Source organism: Festucalex cinctus, chromosome 17 (assembly GCF_051991245.1).
Source record: "Festucalex cinctus isolate MCC-2025b chromosome 17, RoL_Fcin_1.0, whole genome shotgun sequence".
Lineage (NCBI taxonomy): Eukaryota > Metazoa > Chordata > Actinopteri > Syngnathiformes > Syngnathidae > Festucalex > Festucalex cinctus.
Genome location: NC_135427.1, coordinates 5752683 through 5773573, shown reverse-complemented (window position 1 = coordinate 5773573; position 20891 = coordinate 5752683). Strand labels below are relative to the sequence as shown.

The 20891-nt window shown below is 39.2% G+C and overlaps 1 pseudogene across 1 annotated transcript in view; it reads right to left on the bottom strand.

Moving 5' to 3' along the window:
- Positions 1–20891, bottom strand: part of LOC144004464 (solute carrier family 2, facilitated glucose transporter member 11 pseudogene) — a 236426-nt pseudogene that overhangs the window by 173427 nt on the left and 42108 nt on the right. Inside the window, exons 1-2 of the transcript XR_013279384.1 lie at positions 3021–3092; positions 2751–2846 (exon numbers count right to left, since the gene is read on the bottom strand). The product of XR_013279384.1 is annotated as a solute carrier family 2, facilitated glucose transporter member 11 pseudogene, transcript variant X3 (transcript). Of the gene's footprint in view, positions 1–2750; positions 2847–3020 lie in introns of the transcript that reaches the window.

The following is a 20891-nucleotide window of genomic DNA, read 5'->3' as shown; positions in this document are numbered from 1 at the left end:
TTCAAAAAGTTCCCTCTCTTTGTAATGATTGTCAAACAATTGGAGGAATGTTTGATTTGCTCGCCAAGCTGCATATGACGAACATTTAAAACCTGTATTATGTTACAGTAAACTTTACATGGACAGTGTGTCAGTTTGCATGACGCGTTGTTTTCGTTTCAGATTGGAGGGTATTTATTTGGACCAGTAAAACAGAACAGCAAAGGTCAGACATTTGAACAGAAATACAATTTACATTTGTAGTAATAAACAACACCCACACTGTAGACTAATTCTACATTCTAATTTTAATTGCAGATGGATTTGCTGGTGTCCAGCCAGGATTTGAATATGACATGAAAGTGTCATTCAGAAATTTTTGCTTGGCACAATTTTCTATGACATAATAACGGCTTATATGACCAAATAAGAGTCACAAATCCAGAACCTAAAAACAGGAAAGAGTGACCGGGCCATAACAACTGACAACATCATCATAAGGACATAGTAACTGACATCATCACAAGGGGCATACCAACTGCATAGCAACTGACAGCTTCATAAGGGACATAGCAAATATAAAATAATTGTGACAAATACATTATCATCAGGGAGCTACCAACTGCATAGCAACTGACATCATCATCATAAGGACAGTTACTGATAACATCAGCACAAGGGACATGCCAACTGCATAGCAACTGACATCACAAGGGACGTACCAACTGCATAGCAACTACAAAAGAACAGCGACTAGACAAAATACATCATCATCAAGGATCTAGCAACTCCATAGCAACTGACAACTCCATCTTCATAAGGGACATAGCAACTGACATCACCACGAGGGACATAGCAACTGCATAGAAACTGACAGCATCACACGGGACATAGCAACAGCACAGCAACTACAAAATAACAGCGAAAAGACAATAAGAGAGACAAATCCATTATCATCATCCGGGATCTAGCATCTACATAGCAACCGACAACTTCATCATAAGAGAGCGAGCAACTGTATAGCAACTCTATCGCCACGAAGGGACATAGCCACTGAAAAGCAGCTACAAAACAGTGACTAGGCAAAATAAGAGTGACAAATATGTCATCATCATCAAAAGGGACATAGCAACTGACAACATCAACATCATAACAATACAATGAGTTCAAAGCGCAGATTTGTACTGTGTAAGACTACAAAAGGTGTTAATACTTTTTTTTTTTTTTTTTTTAAGTTTTACAAGCACTCTTAAAAAGCAGGCTCTGGCGACATATTGTGGGTTTGTACGCTCCTTTTCAGCCCAGACACATCGGATCATTAAACATTCAATCTAAACAACCAAATGGATCAATACAAATACAGAGAGTTGTTATAATTCTGCTTCTGGCTGCTGTTGAGGGTCCAATATAGCAGAGTCGTCACGTGGATTGCATTACGCAGAGTACATATGAAAACTTCAGCCGTGACGCTGGCAGTGTTTGGCCTTTGTCTATTATTTACTGAGCTATGCATAACTAGAACTTGCTAAAAAAAAGGTATACAGTACATATGACTGTTTCCATCTTCATAGCAGAGCAGTCGCTTATCACAATCACTCGTGCATTAGTGCCGCTTGATAAAAGAGAAATATCGAAAATCTGGCAGCGAGTACGTCTGCGCATAGCGCCAAGGAGCCAGAGCCTTTGCATTAGTCGAATTAGAGGCTATTTGAGAGCAGCTCAGCCTAAGCCAAGACTATTGGGCATACTGCTGAGGATTAAAACCCGGCCTGCAGCCCCCGGCAGTCCTCTTTTTTTTTTTTTTTTTTTTTTTTCCAGGCCATTTCTGCAAGAGATCAGACTCGACTGGCTGTATACCATTGCACTAAGTGCCGCAGAGGGAGGGAGCGGTGCTGAGCCAAGTCCGCCGGTCCACTGGCAACAGAGGTTGGCAGTAGAAAGACCAAAAGCTCCATTGGTTTAAAAAAAAAAAAAAAAAAAAAAACAGCCAAAAGGGAGATGATTGGTCTTGCAAATTAGAGCCACTCGTCAAAGCATGTGACAGTGCTTAATTCTTTACCGTTACTCGTATCAAAACAGAGATCATACATACTCAATAACACCAAAAAGGTTTTTGGTCTTTTTTTTTATGAACTTAAACACTGCAGATATACAGAAGCAAAATGCCCATCAAGGTTGAATTGGGGGGAAAAAAAAAAAAAAAAAAGATGGCCCATATTTGTTTGCTGCTTTCTGGTTCATGCAGAATTTGTGTATGATGCGTACTCAAGACCACATAAACCAAGACCAAGGCAGGTCAAGACCAAGACATAAAAGCTCATATGTGGGCATTTTGGAATTAAATAGTACGAATAATAAAAAATAAACCATTTTAGTAAACACTTCCCAAAGTAATTCTCAAGTTTGGATTCCTCTATGTCTGAGTACAAGACAATGCCAAGATAAAACGTAATTGGCAAAAAAAATAAAATAAAATCCTAAAATATATACACAGTATATATTTTTAAAACGCCGCCTTGAAATCTTGAGTCCTACAACCTTCGGACTCTGCCATATTGATTATGGGTCATAGGTAAAAGTTTCTCAGTGACAATAAATTGAAATAAATGTTTCAAATTCAAATTCAAACACACAGTACGTAATATATTCTTGAAAGGAATTGCTATTTAAAGCCATAGATAGTCAATGAAACCTCCTTAACTTTGGTCATGGTAGATGTAGCCTAAATGCTAGCATAATAGCCTACATAATTTACAAATGAGTTAGCCTACCTTCGTTTGGTTCTTCTTGTGGTGACGGTTGCCATTTGGCTGTGGTAGATGGTCTTTTCCGTTGCTTGGAATGACGACACAGGTGCACTTTTCATGCTGAAAGGAATAGCACAATAGAGCTGAAGTTAGCTAGCAGGCTAACCATTATGTACTGCTAAATTACGCAAAGACAAACCAACCAAACGTTGTTTCATGGACTGAACCTTTTATAGGTGGCTACTCCACCATGGGGAAAGTCTTGCTAGCCACTCTGTAGAACTACATACTTACCCCGGGTTTACACCGGTTGCGTGTGCGGTGCGGTGCGTCTTGACTGCGTGCTCCGGACAGCTGCGGTCCGGCAGCTCCGTCGCCGACCACTTCCCGCCGTGTCTCGCGTAACCGCGCGCGATCATGTGGCATTTAAAAAAAAAAAAAAAAAACGACAAACACACAGAAAGTCTGTGCTCAACAGAGAAGCAGAAAGAGAGGTGGACTTTTATTATTTTGTGGCTTTCTACCTCCAATATAAACCTCTCCTCGTCCATGTTAGCTGGTGTCTAAACCGTGAATGAGATCCTCGCACGTTAACTCCAGGTCCGCCTCCGCCCACATCACGTTTTGCTAGCATGCTTGCGGAATAGGAGCTGGCGAGTGTTTTATCTTGAAAGGTAACCGGAAATTTATTTTGAAACTGCGTCGGTCTTCCTGTCCCGCTCGATGTGTTTTTTGTTTTTTGGAGTCAAGACGCACCGCAGCCGCACCGCACAACGCAACCGGTGTAAATCCGGGGTTCAGCTAGATTGAGTTGTATTTTTATTTTTTATTGAAAGAAATTTGGGGAAAAAAATAAAAAAATACCTCATCCTTTTGTAGTCAATATGGCAGTGCATGTTGGAAGTGAATTATTTTTGGTAACTGACATACAGTAGGCTACTTTTTTTTTTTTTAATCACCACTTTAAACTGATATATTTTGATTATTAGCAAAACATTCATGAGGAAACCATGTGTGGGAAGTAGAATCGGTCTTTGGCTTGTGAATTTATTTGTTACGAAGAATTTAAAGATGCCCGAGTGCTCATTCCATCTTATTCAGCAAATTGCATCAAGATGGTATGGAGCCCCTCTGGTGTCAGGGTCTGAATTTTTATTTATTTTTTGCTAATCTGTACCCACAGTTTAGTAAACTGTACCCACAGTTCGCTAATCTGTACCCACAGTTCGTTAATCTGTACCGACAGTTCGCTAATCTGTACCCACAGTTGGCTAATCTGTACCCACAGTTTAGCAATTTGTACCCACAGTTTACTAATCTGTACCCACAGTTTAGCAATTTGTACCCACAGTTTACTAATCTGTACCCACAGTTGGCTAATCTGTACCCACAGTTTAGCAATTTGTACCCACAGTTGGCTAATCTGTACCCACAGTTTAGCAATTTGTACCCACAGTTTACTAATCTGTACCCACAGTTTACTAATCTGTACCCACAGTTTGCTAATCTCTACCCACAGTTTAGTAAACCGTACCGACGGTTTCGCTCTTCTGTGGCGTTATGTAATACGCATAAACTGTGGGTACAGATTACTAAACTGTGGGTACAGATTAGCAAATAAAAATCAAAATTCAGACACTGACATCAGAGGGGCTCCGTAAGATGGTGACAACATTGCTAATCTTATTAACGTGTCTCACAGACAAACTGACAATTTGGCTCAATATTCCGAAAGGGTTGGTTGGACACAGCATGGAAGAAAAAGATCAGGTAGGAGAAAATAGAGCTGTGTCCTTTTCAGATTGTTTTGTTCGAAGGCATGGATCGAATTGCAGCACCGAGCCCCGCCAGCCGCATTTCTCGGAGCGCCCGTCACACGATTTTGCCAGGATTGTGTCAATAGACGGCGGCAGCGTGCCCAGTCCACTGCCTGTTTTTCACCACACACTCTGACAGACACGCACATAAACAGCAGAGTGCATAACGTAACCTCATCTGGACATGTTGTGGCGTGTTTTTATCGGGAACACAAAGATAGACGGGATCTATACTTTTTGTTCCTTGGAGCAGGGCACAAAGCCATGATTTAATATTACACATTTGGGTTTTGATGATTCATTTTAAATTCAATTGCAAATATGTACTCATTTTATTACTGTTGTTTGTACATGTTTATGTATGTATGATTTCCATGTTTATTTCCTATTTCTATTTCATGCATCCGAGTCCCACTTATTCTCTGAGAGTCATTCAAATCATTGTGTAACTCGTCAGCTCTGTCATTATCTGTCCTCAAGTCCATCTCAGTTTTTGTCATGCTCAAAGTTCTGGTTGAGTGTAAACCGGAGTCACATCCGTACGCCCCCATCCGCAGTTTCAGCCTTAATCCGAGGTTTTAGTTGCAGCTCCTTTGCCAAGCCTCAAGATGATACAAACCCCAAGGAGAAACCAGGTCTGGGTTGGGCCCGATGTTTACGTGCATCTGGATTTAATCAAGGGCGTTTGTCATCGGGAAGTTGAAAAAAAAAAAGTTTCATATTTAGTAGGACACCAGATGGGAGCAAAGAGAGGAAGAAACAGACATACATTCACTACTATTTTGATGGATACGTGATAAATGCTTATTGTCAAGTACTAGTTACCGATCTAACATCAGCAGTTCAGCTAGTTTTTATCCATCTCTCGTGAGGCGCAGTCTAAATTTGTACAGAGGCAGGGTAGACCTTGTTTTAGTATTCCCGCTGGCCTCTTATACTTCGCTGCCACCTGCTGGCCGTTTTTATTTTTGTAATAATTACCATTACTTTAAGCGACCTCTTCAGGTCAGAAGCTCCATCAAATACTTGATATAAAACATAAAAAAAACTATACGTTTTTGGGAGCAAATGAGTTAAATATGATGATGATGATAAATATGATGATAAAGATGATAAATATGATGATAAATATGATAAACAGGATGATTATGATGATAAACATGATGATGATGATAAATATGATGATGATAAAGATGATAAACATGACGATGATGATAAATATGATGATAAATATGATAAACAGGACGATGATAATAAATATAAACAGGATGATGATAAACAGGTTGATGATGATGATGATAATAAATATGATAAACAGGATGATGATGATAAATACTAGGGGTGTGAATTGCCTAGTACCTGACGATTCGATTCGTATCACGATTCACAGGTCACGATTCGATTCGATACCGATTAATCCCGATACGAATTTATAAGTCGATTGTTGCGATTTTTTTTCATTCAAATTTAGAAAATACTAATCAGTAAGCTTGTAGAGTGTAAGATTTATATGAAAATGTATTATTTATTTATCTGAAATTTCAGTCTTATAGAGGTTGTAATCTGTTTCATGTTTGAACAGCATTAAAATAAAATATTAAGGCTTAATGTTCCGTTCATATAACATTCTTCCATGCTTAAGGTGTGAATCCTAAAAAAAAAAATAAAAAAAAATAAAAAAAAAAAATCGATTTTGCCTATTATTGAATCGATTCGAGAATCGCGCGATGTAGTATCGCGATATATCGCCGAATCGATTTTTTTTAACACCCCTAATAAATATGATGATAAATATGATAAACAGGATGATTATGATGATAAACATGATGATGATGATAAATATTATGATGATAAAGATGATAAACATGATGATGATGATAAATATGATAAACAGGACGATGATAATAAATATAAACAGGATGATGATAAACAGGTTGATGATGATGATGATAATAAATATGATAAACAGGATGATGATGATAATGATGATGATGATGATAAACAGGATGATGATGATAAATACAATATTTTTTTCTGGAATGATTCCAAGGGTTCAATGAAGTTCAATGACATCCACCAAATGTCCCCTGGAGCACCGAATCCGTCTTCCTTCCTGCTCCCCCGAATCAAATTCACCCAAATAGCATTCGACGACCTGCGTCAATACACAGACGCGGTTCCAACAGGTGAATTTCTGCCACCAAAATGTCTGACAGGCTCGGATTTAAAAGCAAAAAAGATATGCGCTGCTAAACAGTCTAAGATGATTCATGTTAAAAGGGGATGCTCTGCTGCATTACTGTTTAGCAATAAACGCCAACATCTGCCCAGCCAGTCGTGCGCATCCATATGCACGCACCCCCCACACACACTAATGGGGAGAAGCAAGCGCGCAACCCTGGAATCAGCAGAATTCCACCCGGGAAGGGCCCACTGACGCCTGACTGCTTTCTGATCCGCTGGTGGTAACACGACTCAGCTGACATTTCAGCGGAGAAACCCAAAGCCCACTTCCCGTTCCAGTGCGCGCTTGGCAAACGCGTACACAACCAACTCCATGTAAACCGTCCACACGTGCAAACAGACAACTGGAAAAAAAAAAAAAAAAAAGGAAGCTTCCGCTCGTTTCTCATCCACTGACTACAAGCACCTCCCCTTTCCCATATGATGGATTTTCCCTGGCTAATGCACGTCACTACTATTTAATGTATGGACAGGAGGATTAGAAAGGTAATCATGGTAATCAACGTCAACATGCCCTGGAGCCGAAATTTATGGAATTGTGGAGTAAACATTTTTGACTGGCAAATTAACGTTGCGGCGTATTCGCAAATACATTTAAACGTACTTGTAAATACGCTCGGCCGTATTTGCGAGTACGTTGGAACACGGTTGAATATATTCGAAATGATTTGCAAGTACGTCAGAAATACACTTAAACGTACTTACAAATATATAAATATATTCAAATTAGGGTGACAATATTTTCATTTAAAAAAAACAAAAAACCCGAGTGCCAGGACAAGATTTTTTTTTTTTTTTTTTACCCCCTATCTAAGCGTATTTAAATACGTTTGAACGTGCTTGTACTTGACGGTTAAATGCTAAAACCTTTTTGTGCACAGGGCATTACAAAAAAAATGCTGAGCAGAAAGTACGTGTCCTGACATAACCATAAAAATTATGAATAAATGTTTATTAAGTTTTGAACGCATTGGTATATCATAGGCTAAATGCTAAAAACAAAATAGCATTTTTCCCATGGCATTATGGGGGAAAAAAAAATGAAAAAAATCTAGATTATTAACATTTTGTTGTCATGTCGCAATATTAAAAGCAGAACATCTGTTTAAAAAAAAAAAAAAAAAAAAGGTCAGGTTTAATTTCCATTTATAAAGTTCTAGCACCCTCTGGTGTCTATTTTTTTTTTAGTGCCGTTTAATTTTCACAAGGCATGTTTTGGCCCTTCTATGTTTAAAATCCATGCTCAGGGTCAGATGAGGTCATTTATATGCATTGCTATAATGTACAATATTGCGTTTGCTGTTTGTCCAGTATATGAGCTCTTTTTTTTTTTGTTACAATAAATGTGACCTTTTTTTTTTTTAAATCTGCAACCTCCCCACAATATCGTGATAATTATCGTATTGTGACCTTCATATCGTACCGTGATGTTTGGATATCGTTACCTCCCTCGTTTTTACCTAGTATTTTTTTGAGAATTGAATTTTTCATTTAAAGATTTGAAAACTCATTTGTGATTTAAAAAACAAAATGAAATTGACCGGAAAATGTGATTTGTTTGCATGAGCAGTATTCCGTCACCTCGCAGGTGACCCTCGACCATAATCGCAGCAAGTCAGAACAAGTTTGACTTGTTAGAGAAAACGCAGTAAAGTTATGGAAAAGCTGGTCCGTGCAGCGGAAGGACTTGTGTGTTGTATATTTAAATATGCGTGTGTGCGTGAGGCTCACGTGTATGTTAAAAATCATGTGTGCGTGGGCGTGCGGCACGCCTGCCAGTCTGGGGTTCTCCTGGCAGCTTCGGCTTCCCGCTGCAGCATCAGAAGTGACGAGGTGCGAGGGCGGACGCGCAAATATACGCGCGTGTGCGCGCCGAGGGTTTTCCTCAACCGTGTGCCAACGCGGGGAGAGGAAAAGACCAGTGTGAGGTGCTGGGAAATAAGCAGCTGCCTTTAAAAAGAGAGTGAGGGCTTTTTCCACTGGCACCTTCCCACCATCAAGCAAATACACAAGCGACCCCGGCGCAAGTAGATTTCTATCCGTTTCCGGTTTGCAGCAATTATCAGTAGAATATGTCCAAGTTTCATCATAATTATTCACAAATCTGTTTCAAACAGTGGGGAAAGGAGCTCGTTGCAACATGGCCCTGGATGGTCTCTTATACTCTACTACCACCTGCTGGCCGTTTTTGTCATTTTAAGCAGACGTATTTTGACCGGAGTAAAGCCCAACTCACACTGACTGCGAAACGGACGCGGTGCGGTCTCCGTACGGAGGCCGCAATTATAGAACGCACTCAAGTCTGCGTGTCAATTCACACCGGCTTCGGTGCGGTGCGGAACGACTGCGGCGATGCGGAAGGTTTCCGCAAGCGTTCTATTACTTCCGGACACCGTATGCGGATTTTCATGAAGCTGAAGAAATTACACGAGCCGGACAGAAAATAGAGCGTCTCGCATTAAGGTAAATCCGGTGTATTTCAAAATAAAACAGTTTGCGAACTCGTTTTTTTGGGGGGGGAGAGAGAAGCTCGCTAGTTGCATAGCATGACATCAGTCAGACATTTAAGACAAAAAAAAAATTAGCTCAGAATAAATTAAACACGACAAAATGACACCAACTCTTTTACTGCCACGTTTAAATAAAAAAATAAAAAATAAAAAAATAATATGACTAAGGCTTGGATGATTCATCTTTGAAAAAGTTCTATTTCATCAGATTTTGTCATGTTTCATTGATTTCTTTGATGCAGCCTCTCAACTGCAAAGAACGGTTGCAGAAATGGTAGTTATTTCACAAACGGCCAGCAGGTGGCAGCAGAGCAAAGGAGATCAACCAGGGCCATGTAGAAAAAAAGCAAAATTACTTAAATTTTAAATAGATTTGTGAAAACTGATGAAACTTCGCTCTCTTCTAATGCTAATTGCTGCAAAACGGAAACAGATAGAAACATACTTTTTTTTCTGATGAAAGTAGAGACTTTAATCTTTCTTTTGATAGGTTCCATGCTTTTATAGCAATAGAACACAATATTCTGCAGGCCTTGCAAAATCAGTCAAAATCCAGTAAAACAGCCGTGAGCGAACGGGATTGCGAAATGTGAAAATGGCGGCGAGCGAATGAGTTAAACACCAAGTAAATAATAATAAAGTTTGCGCCCACCATTTGAGATCTAACTGTGATTTCCCATGGGAATATCGGGCTCCCGAGCAGCATCCCCCCTTTTCAACGTCTGTTACTGCCGCATTTTAAGAAGGTCACCAAATAAAGACGCTCTGTATTGAAATAATAGAATAAGAAGTCCCCGCAGGCACCGCGGTGGCGCGCGTTGGGGCCAGCCCGTGACTCGTGAGGTCCTCCAGAGTCGAGTTATTAGGCTGTTCAAGTGGGCGGGTATGAGTCACGCCGGTTTCCTCCTCCGCCATTAATCTGTCAGGGAAACCTTACGCTCTCATTTGGGTTCGAGTTAATGCGTTCGTAATTAAAGTCGGTACGAGCCGGGCGGGCTCCAAACGCAATATCATGTCCGTTAGTCGTTGTCGTGTCCTTTTCAATATGGTCACCTGCTTCTTTGACATTTTTAATCCCCCCTGTAAAAAAGGGGCAGTGCCGTTATTCGTTAGCTTTATATGGGACATTACATGCTAGAGTTTCAAAATTATTGAATATATCCCAAGGATAATAGGACACTTAAAACATCCTATTTCTTCCAAGAAAGTGCTCTGGATCTTTGCCCGGCACAGAAACTCACCATGGGGGTGTATTATATAAATTAGCCCCACTGTTATGTAACAGTGGAAGTTGAGAACACCTCACTCATGGACACATTTTCAGAAATGAGCAGATAAAAACGAAATTACTTGTTTTTTTTTAATCAATCAGGACTACCAGGCTGAGCAAGTTTTCTGTATGCACCCCCTTTTTAAATGTATCTGCTCAAAAAAAAAAGAAAAAAAAAAAAAAAGAATGAATAAGCATTTATTTTTCTGAGTTGTTAGGCAGTACATACTCATATTACTATAACAATAGGTGATACTCCCAAAATGGCGAGGTTGCATCAGGCCTGACTCGGCCACAAATGATATTTTTAAGTGTAAATCATGCACCAAGATAGACTGAGGGCAGGATGAGGTGTCTGAGGTGGCGACACCCGTCTTTTCGATGCCGTTGCAGGAAAGTCGTCATCCTGCTGAGCCTATTTCTGTTTTATATTCATGCCCTTTTGGACACACAATAGCAGAACAAAAAAAAAAAAAAAACTCATTTACTGCCAGTCCTATAAAAATGTAACTTTGACGTCTTTACCCGTCAATGGCAGTGAATGAGTTAAATAAATTAAGCAAAGAATGACATTTTTTTTTTTTTAAAGTGCAACAGGTTGGATTGCACTGCACACTCGTCAATGAAGTCTGTTTGCGTGTGTATGCATGCGCGCGTGCGCGTCCAGTTGCCTCCGGCTGCTCAGATGCAGTTGAGCGAACAGGAAATGTGGCGTTAAGTGGAATCTCAATGCAGCAGTTCGCCGGTAAACAAAAAAAAAGAAAAAAAAAAGTGCCACACTCAGAAGAAAAAGGGTTAAATGGAAGCACATTGAGCTCAACACATGCGTGCACACACGGGGACCAACACTAAGATGCCGACATGTACACAAGCACAAGATAGTAAGCTGGCTAGCTAGCAAGCTAGCTTATCTTTTCTTCTCAGTGTGTGCAGAGGTTTGTTCATCAAAGCTGATATTTATTTGAAACAATACAAAGGTGACGTCTATTTTTAGTTATCATTATGTAAATAAAATGGAATCTTGAACCAATGTTAGCTAGCAGCTACCTAGCTCGTTTATTCTTCTCACTGCGTGGCAAGAAGTTCCCTTTTTTTGTGCCACGCTGTCAAAATGGGTAATTAACAGGGAAATAAACTACAAACTTCTCCTTTAAGTACATTTTGAGAGTAGTTTTGTCGAAAAATCTAAAACTGCAGCAAAAGACGTGATTCCATATCAGAGTGTGATATATAATCATTAACTCATTCACTCGCCGCCATTTTCACATTTCGCAATCCCGTTCGCTCCCGGCTGTTTTACGGAATTTTGACTGATTTTGCAAGGCCCACAGAATATTGTGTTCAATTGCTATAAAAGCATGGAACCTATCAAAAAAAAAAGATTAAAGTCTCTTCTTTCATCAGGGGAAAAAAAGTATGTTTCTATTTGTTTCCGTTTCGCAGCAATTAGCATTAGAAGAGAGCTAAGTTTCATCAGTTTTCACAAATCTATTGAAAATTGTAAGTAATTTAGCTTTTTTTCTACACTGCCCTGGTTGATCTCCTTTGCTCTGCTGCCACCTGCTGGCCGTTTGTGTAATAACTACCATTTCTGGAACCGTTATTTGCAGCTGAGAGGCTGCATCAAAGCCTTCTGTATGCTTTAGCATAAAAAAATAAAAAAAAACGTATAAATACGTCTTTGGGACACTTAAAACATAAAAAAAAACGTATTTACACGTTATTGGGAGCAAATGAGTTGACACATTCCTGCCATAGCTTCGACATTGTGCATAACTGAAGCATTCATGAAAGCATAAACAAGAGTAGAGACCGCTAAATTGATTGTTTCTATCAGTTTGCGTTCTACTATTGATTTTTCTCCATTGACACTGAATCGAAAGGTAAACGTCCCCCCCCCCCCCCCCACCCGTCTTCCACTCTGACGTCAAACCAATCGACAGTGCCTGGCTGCGGCAACCCCGCCGAACTTAATAACATATGTAGAGTCGCGTAAGCGCAACCAGTTGTGCAACCCCGGTGGATCACATTAGGTTTCTATTTTTGCCCTGTATTGGCTGCAGTCACTCTATTACACAATAAAACCCTTATTTTCATGTTGCCTCCACTCACAGATACCACTTTGTGTGCACAATGTACATTCGCCCCTTTTCTACCCGCGGGATGTCGCTAATTCAGCTTTTTTTTTTTTTTAAAGGCTAGGAAACAATACGAGTGAGGTACACAAGTGTGTTTTTGGATTGCTATATGTGGTTGTTGCTGAGTGGTTTTTTTTTCCTATTCATACAAATAGTCTCATTTTATTGTAGTCAAACAAAATAAACAAAACTATGACAGCTCTGCCACACTTCCTTACAAGTTTCTTTCCTGCGCTGTACCAACTGCAATTGTTCTTCAAGCTTCCTAGATACATAACCACTGAAATTGCATGAAACCTATTTTAGGACTGATTCTGTCACATTTACTCCCAATAACGTATTTATACGTTTTTTTGTTTTTTTGTTTTTTATGCTAGAGCATACAGAAGGCTTTGATGCAGCCTCTCAACTGCAAAGAACGGTTGCAGAAATGGTAGTTATTACACAAATGGCCAGCAGGTGGCATGTCCCAAAGACGTATTTATACGTTTATTATTATTATTATTATTATTCTTTTTTATGCTAGAGCATAGGGAAGGCTTTGATGCAGCCTCTCAACTGCAAAGAACGTTTGCAGAAATGGTAGTTATTACACAAATGGCCAGCAGGTGGCATGTCCCAAAGACGTATTTATACGTTTATTATTATTATTATTCTTTTTTATGCTAGAGCATACAGAAGGCTTTGATGCAGCCTCTCAACTGCAAAGAACGTTTGCAGAAATGGTAGTTATTACACAAACGGCCAGCAGGTGGCAGCAGAGCAAAGGAGATCAACCAGGGCCAGAAAAAAAAGCTCAATTACTTACAATTTTAAATATATTTGTGAAAACTGATGAAACTCTTTGAATGCTAATTGCTGCAAAATGGAAACATACTTTTTTTTCCTGATGAAAGAAGAGACTTTAATCTTTCATTTGATAGGTTCCATGCTTTTAAAGCAATTGAACACAATATTCTGTGGGCCTTGCAAAATCAGTCAAAATCCAGTAAAACAGCCGAGAGCGAACGGGATTGCGAAATGTGAAAATGGCGGCGAGTGAAAGAGTTAAGAAATTATTTCAGGAGCAACAGGTCATATTGTCTTCTCACCTCGTTATGTCAAGACGACATCTTAAGAAAACTTTAAAATGAAAAAGGGGACGGTTCATGCCAGTATGGTACTTTATCCATACACTTTCCTTATGATGGATGAAAGGACCCATTGACAAACATTTGAACATCATTCTGGTATCAACTTATGCGCTTTTCCAACCTGCTGTCCCCGCGGAAGTGAACACTTCAAAGCGGAGGAGGACCAACCATTTGCTGAGGTTTCCAGGATGCTCACTGGGTGATAGCTTTCTCCTTTTCATCCCAAGAATAGAGAAGATAGCTGCTCTCTACCGGGGGGGGGGGCTTTGTTGGTCTTGCCAAAGCATACAGAGATCAGAGAAAGATGAGTCTGCGGTCAGCCGAAAAGAGGAACCTCCATGGTGCGATATGACCTCAAACACGTCCCTGACGCATGTTGCCTCCATTGAAATTAAAATGTCATGCTTAGCAGATGGGCTTCATTCAAATTAGCCAGACGTAATAAGCAATAGAGGTATGGATATACTTGGGACATCAGTCATTTTCAATTGCTTCAATTTCTAAGGATCAATGAGGGAAGGCCAAGGACATGCTTGGACAAGCTTCTAATGCAAAATACAGATTTAACCTTAACCCTCAATATAAGTAGCAACTAGCAAGAGTTAACGAGGTGAGAAGACAATATGACCTGTTGCTCCTGAAATAATTTCTTAACTCATTCACTCGCCGCCATTTTCACATTTCGCAATCCCGTTCGCCGCCGGGCTGTTTTACTGGATTTTGACTGATTTTGCAAGGCCCACAGAATATTGTGTTCAATTGCTATAAAAGCATGGAACCTACCAAAAGAAAGATTAAAGTCTCTTCTTTCATCAGAAAAAAAAGTATGTTTCTATCTGTTTCCATTTTGCAGCAATTAGCATTAGAAGAGAGCTAAGTTTCATCAGTTTTCACAAATCCATTTAAAATTGTAAGTAATTGAGCTTTTTTTTCTACATGGCCCTGGTTGATCTCCTTTGCTCTGCTGCCACCTGCTGGACATTTGTGTAATAACTACCATTTCTGCAACCGTTCTTTGCAGTCGAGAGGCTGCATCAAAGCCTTCTGTATGCTCTAGCATTAAAAAAACAAAAAAACAAAAAAACGTATAAATACGTCTTTGGGACACTTAGAACATTAAAAAAAACGTATTTATACGTTATTGGGAGTAAATGAGTTAAGCAACTTAAAGTGACCAGCAGAGAGGTAAGACTGATCCAGAACCTTTTTGTGCAAACGATCCTAAGAGTCATCCAAAATATATGCCCCGAGTGAGGATCGAACGCACGACCTTCAGATTATGAGACTGACGCACTGTGTCATCGAGGGTCTTTGGACTTCACTGGCCACTACATCTGAGTAGTAGTAAAAAAACAAGATAGGTAATTGAAGCAAGTTCCTTCGCTGGGTGTCTGGTCTAACCTTTGGATGAGCTCCCCTCAGAAGAGATCTTGATGAGAGCAGCTGCTCCACTACACTTGCCCAGGTGCGGTGTTCCGGACATGTCACAGTGGGGAGGCCTCAGAGCAGGAGGGGAAAGAGGCTTGATCTGGCAGCTGGCCTAGGACGTCCTCACTGGAACTAAAGGTGGCGATAGAAGCTCGGTGCACGGGATTTGGGGTATATATGCTGGGAGACTGACCGAACAAAACACAAGCATCAGTGAGCTTTGTCCATACGATCCGCGCGTACGCACCTTCAGCCATGTTCCGGGAATCATTCGGCGTCATACGCCCTCCTCCAGGTGACCCAGCTGGGGCGGATCAGAGCTAAGCTTGCATCCAGATGGTTTGCTACTTTGATGGTATTGCTGTCCTCTCCTTAGCAACAAGTCATCTGGAAGCTCTCGCTGCCACATCTGCGGATGACTCTCCCCTTCCTCGGTGATCCACCGCCCGGGGGCTCTGCCTCGGGAACTGGCTCGGAACCCCTACGCGTAAACCTCCACTGGGGTACGTGTCACGTCACGACCTCCCTTGATGCCAGATGCCCATTTGCACAATGTACTTCCCTTTTAAAGACCTCCGCAAGCAATATTCCGCCTGATTTGTTAGCTTCTGTGAAACTGCTTGTGTGCTGCTGGCCTCGTAGAATTTCTGGTTGCGTGACTGCTACATGAACTACTGTCTCAGCAGAGACAAAGGTCCTCATCGTTTCCATTAGAAGCTTGAAAAATGGCAGTTGCTGTTTGGATGATAATCCAATATCTATATTCATGTTTTTTGTTGTTGTTTTTTTGCAGTCGCTCTTCAGGTGTCTTCACATTTCCACCTATCCATTTTATATAGCAGTTTTCTTGGTTAGGATGGTGGGATAATTTAGCGCAAGAAGTATGGTACACCCTGCACCGATTGCCAACCAATGACAGTCAAACTTCGGTTTTTGAACATAATCCGTTCCAGAAGGATGTTCCAAAAACGAATTGTTCGAAATCTGAAACAATATTTACCATTATAATGAATGTAAATAATTTTAATCCGTTCCAAGTCTAAAAAAAAAACTTTTTCCAAGTTTTTTTTTTTTTTTTAACTATTTTACACCATAAACTGCACTGTATACTGTTTACCATAAATAGAAAAGGGTAGAAATAGACACTGTTTCATTTTAATAGAAGATATCCTATTTAACTCTTTCACTACCAGTCATCTTGGAAAATGTAAAAATTTTCAATACCCACGCGACATTACGTTCAATAATTATATATAAGCCGAATCTACCAAATGACAGAATAGAATAGAATAATTTTTGCGCTGTCCCGTTCTTTTAAAATTGATAGTAGAAAAATATAGGTTTGCCAAAATACAGCCATTTCTCCCATGGACTCTGAAACTGTGTTTACTTCATATAAAATGGGGCAATGATGTCATCTACCGGTGGTTGGGCATCAGTAAAGTTGTTTCCAAGTTTGTCATTTACAGTGGAGCATAATCAGATTCTTCCCATCTATCCCCACTCTGAAAAATATAATTGACGAGTATACTTGTCACCGGGAGTGAATGAGTTAAAATGATGAAAAAAAAATGCACTTGCTTTCTTTGGACCCATGATTAGGGGCTAATACACAATGCAAAACTAAAAAACTAAAACTAAAACTACAAAAATATATAAAAAATTAAAAAAAAGTCAGATTTGCGTAAATAACAATGAACAGGTCTGCTCCGAACGAACTTTGAACACGAATGTGCTCCGGAGGAAGCATCCTGGGCATTCGAGCTAGCTCGGCTCCCGAGTGAGTCGTGTTCAGGTACGCTCGGCTTTTTTTTTTTTTCAGTTTGGTCGAGAGACGATTTTTTTGGACGAGTTCTGAGACATGAAATTCTCGAATTTTCCGGTCGAAAACCGATTTGGTCGAGAACAGAAGCGTTCGAAAACCGAGGTTTGACTGTATAATAAGGCAACGGACGCAAACCATTCACACCTATAAACAATTTCGAGTCTTCACTGAACTTAACATGCATGATTTTGAAACATGATAGAAAGCCAAAGTATGTTGGGTCTGCCCGACAACCGTAGCATTAACTAGTTGAACAACATTTCCCATGATTCTTAGTCATGGAAGCAGGAAGCAGTTCTAGTTCGGGTATGACAAAAACGCACCTACTACACCTAAATATGAATGTGAAAGTAAATAAGAAGAAATTTAACACTAAACTTCCTTTGGTTTATCGTATGAATCACTATGACAAGTATGTGATTATGTGATTAACATACACAAACGGTTAGCTTGCTGACTGGGCAAGAAATGTAAAAAAAAAAGAAAAAAAAAAGGGTTCCATAAAAGTGGGGCAAAAAATGGAGCTGGCGAAATCCACACAAAGCTAAAAAAAAAAAAAAAACGGGATCGTCCTGATCACCCTACTAATGTACCCAGAGAAAATTCCCCACAAGAATCCAAGATTCAAACCCTCAACCTCAAAACTGCGATGCATGCCAACCACAAGTCTACCTTTCCCATACGACACCAAGAACGTGTTCCTGGGCCTGCTCCGTAAGTTTTCCACCTTTTTTTTTTTTTTTTTTCTGATGCCCCTCTTGTGTGACATTGTGTACAGCATTCCAAAGCCAAACTGTACATTTTTTCCCACCTTAAACGTCCAAAGCAATAAATCACTGTTAATTTGGAAAATGTGAGGTTAGAATTATTATTTTTTCCCCCCACCTGATTGTTTGGTTGAATAACTTTTATGGTACATAAACAGAATCATAAACCCGGAGACATAGCGTCACTGTTGGGCAGAAAGCTCCAGTCAATTACACGTCTTTTTTTTTTGTTTTGTTTTGTTTTTTGTTTTCACAAATCAATACTATTGTTCCATCCTGTTTCTGTTATTTAACAAATTAGTGACGAATGTTAAGTGCGAACGAATGAAATCCATCAACCCAAACAAGGCGTGTCGGGCTATTGGTTCGTTTTGGGGTTATGATAAACAAGTGCACTAATGTGTATACAACAACAGATTTGACGGATATAATTTGGAGGGGCAAAACAACATCTGCTGTAGGATTAGTGTTGTTGTTGTTTTGAGCGGAGGAAGGGTTAATTACTTACATTCTTCAATTGGAAACATCTTTCCACACTCTTTTTTATTATTTATTTATTTATTTATTTATTTTTTAGAGCACAGGTTAATAAGTGGAAGTAGAATCTTTTGGGAAGTCACAATGGCGACCAGCTGGTGAAAACTTGGCAACTCCCAAGCAATGAAGGAGGACAAGAAACCACCAGGTGATAACAAACAGGAAGATAATAAACAGGAAAAAAAACAAACAAGGTTAGGAAACAAATGGAAGGGAGGATCAAGTTGATATGTGGCCAATAAAAGCAAAAAAAATAAAATAAAATAAAATAATCATATTGTACTATGCTATTTGTTTTCTATGAAAACAGCTTTGTGTTAGCAATGAATGAACTGAAACAAAAACAACAACAACACAAATATTATATTGTAGCCTCTAACTCTGATCACTAAAAATAACTAATTTCCCTTTTGACAAGCCAAGTTTTTAGCTCTTGCATTATTATTATTATTATTATTATTACTTCGTGGCCAGTTGAATGCGCCGTAAAGAGCTGCGCGTTCATTTTGGTGGAGCTTTGCTGCCATCGTGTGGTTGGAATATGGAATTACCTTCTCGCTTGTGCCATTGTCTTCAGTTGTCTGACTTTATTAGTCAGTGTTTAGTAACTAACCTACACCACTGTTTTCATGTGCATAAAAAATGTGCAGAATTTAGTCATTTTAAAATGCATGACACTTTGATTGTCATCTTGCTCCGTTGGATGTTATTAAGAGTCAATTATGACCTTTTTTGACAGATCAGATGGTTATCTTTATTAGGAATTTAGGGATCAACATACAGTTTGGACAACATTATATCCAGAAAGAGGTTGGTTCTTCCCACATTTGCAGGGAAAAAAAAACTGTTTAGGCTGAAATAAAATAGATTAACTTGAATAATACCATAAAACAGGATTTTGAGTAGTCTGTGTATGTTTGTAAAAACTCACAGTTGACAAATTACCACCTCCAATGTATAAAACAAGCTTTTTTTTTTGTATTTAAAATGAACATTTAAGCCAGTGGTGTCCAAACTACGGCCCGGGGGCCATTTGCGGCCCGCCGCTCATTTTTCAGTGGCCCGCGACATGTGCTAAAAAAAACGGCATTTGACTCAGTTCAAATAAAGTAAACAAAAAGAAAAATGTTTGGAGATGGTAAAAAGGGTATCGAAAAACAGGTGCCATTAAAGGTTATTTTAGTGAACTAGAACTAATGAAAAAAAGTAAAACTAAAATTCAAAAAACAATATTGCTACCGAAAATGCTTTTAAAAAACGAAAACTAACTGAAACTACATTTTATGTTGACAAAATTAACTAAAACTAACTATAATAATAGCAAACATGTCCTTCGTTTTTGTCTTTTGTTAATTAATTTAATGCACGAGCCTTTGGGGATGATCTTAAATGTGATTTTTTTTTTTTTGTAGATTTATTTTGATATAAACCAGAATAATGACGTTTGGAAGTATGTCACACAGAAGTGACGTCATCCAGCAACAGACAATAGAAAAACACCAAGAGATGACGTCACTGCCATGCTGTTTTTTTTTTTAAATATTGAGCACGAGTAATACACATTTTAAAAAAACAAACAAACTAATACTTATACTGAAACTAACAAACTAAGCATTTTTTAAAGAACTAAACTCAGAAAAGCTAACAGAACCACCCTGAAAACTAATAAAAACTAACTAAAATAAAAAAACGGTTCCCTCCAATTTAATAGCCAATCAAATCTGTTGTCAACAAATGGCGCTAGAAGATGACGTCAGTCGCTGCCGCCGTCGCAACTGCTTGTCGCTTCCTGTGTGTGGCACTGCGGCGACAAGTTGTTTGTTTTTTATATTGCGTGCTTCCATTTATCAGATTAGCTTGAGGGTGTGTGAAATATATTTATCTCTCCCGGAAGCTGCCGCCATCTGCTCGTGTTTTTTTTTGTTATGATATCATTTGCAAGCCGTCGATTTCTGCGTCGATTGGCAAAAGAAAAGCCGGGCCGGGCACATGCCGAGTTCTCCAATGTGTCGAGAATAAACAGCTCGCCGCGAGTGTGACTCATCATCGCGTTTTTCCTCTATTGGAGTATTCCGGTGCTGTCACTGTGTTTTTAATGGGCCTCATTAATACAAATGGTGCCGCCTGCTCATCTTCATATGGCTGGGAAAGAATAAATTGAAAAAAAAACAAAACATGAATGGATTTGACCATGACTTCATTTATGGTGACAATGTGAATTTTACAGGGGTGCTAGTAAAGTCAAAATTAACAGTAAATATTTGTAGTAATTTGTGGCCATTAATTAAAATACATATTTTTACACCACCAATGTTGATGGGAATAAATTCATTCCATTTCATGTGACAAATATTATAATCTAGTAGCGCGATTATGGCAAAAATAATAATCACAATTATTTTTGGCAATAATTGAAATTATTGGTACAAAACAAGAAAATGTTTAAGCTAAGACCAATTAAAAAAAATATATATAATCACTATAATTATGTAAGTG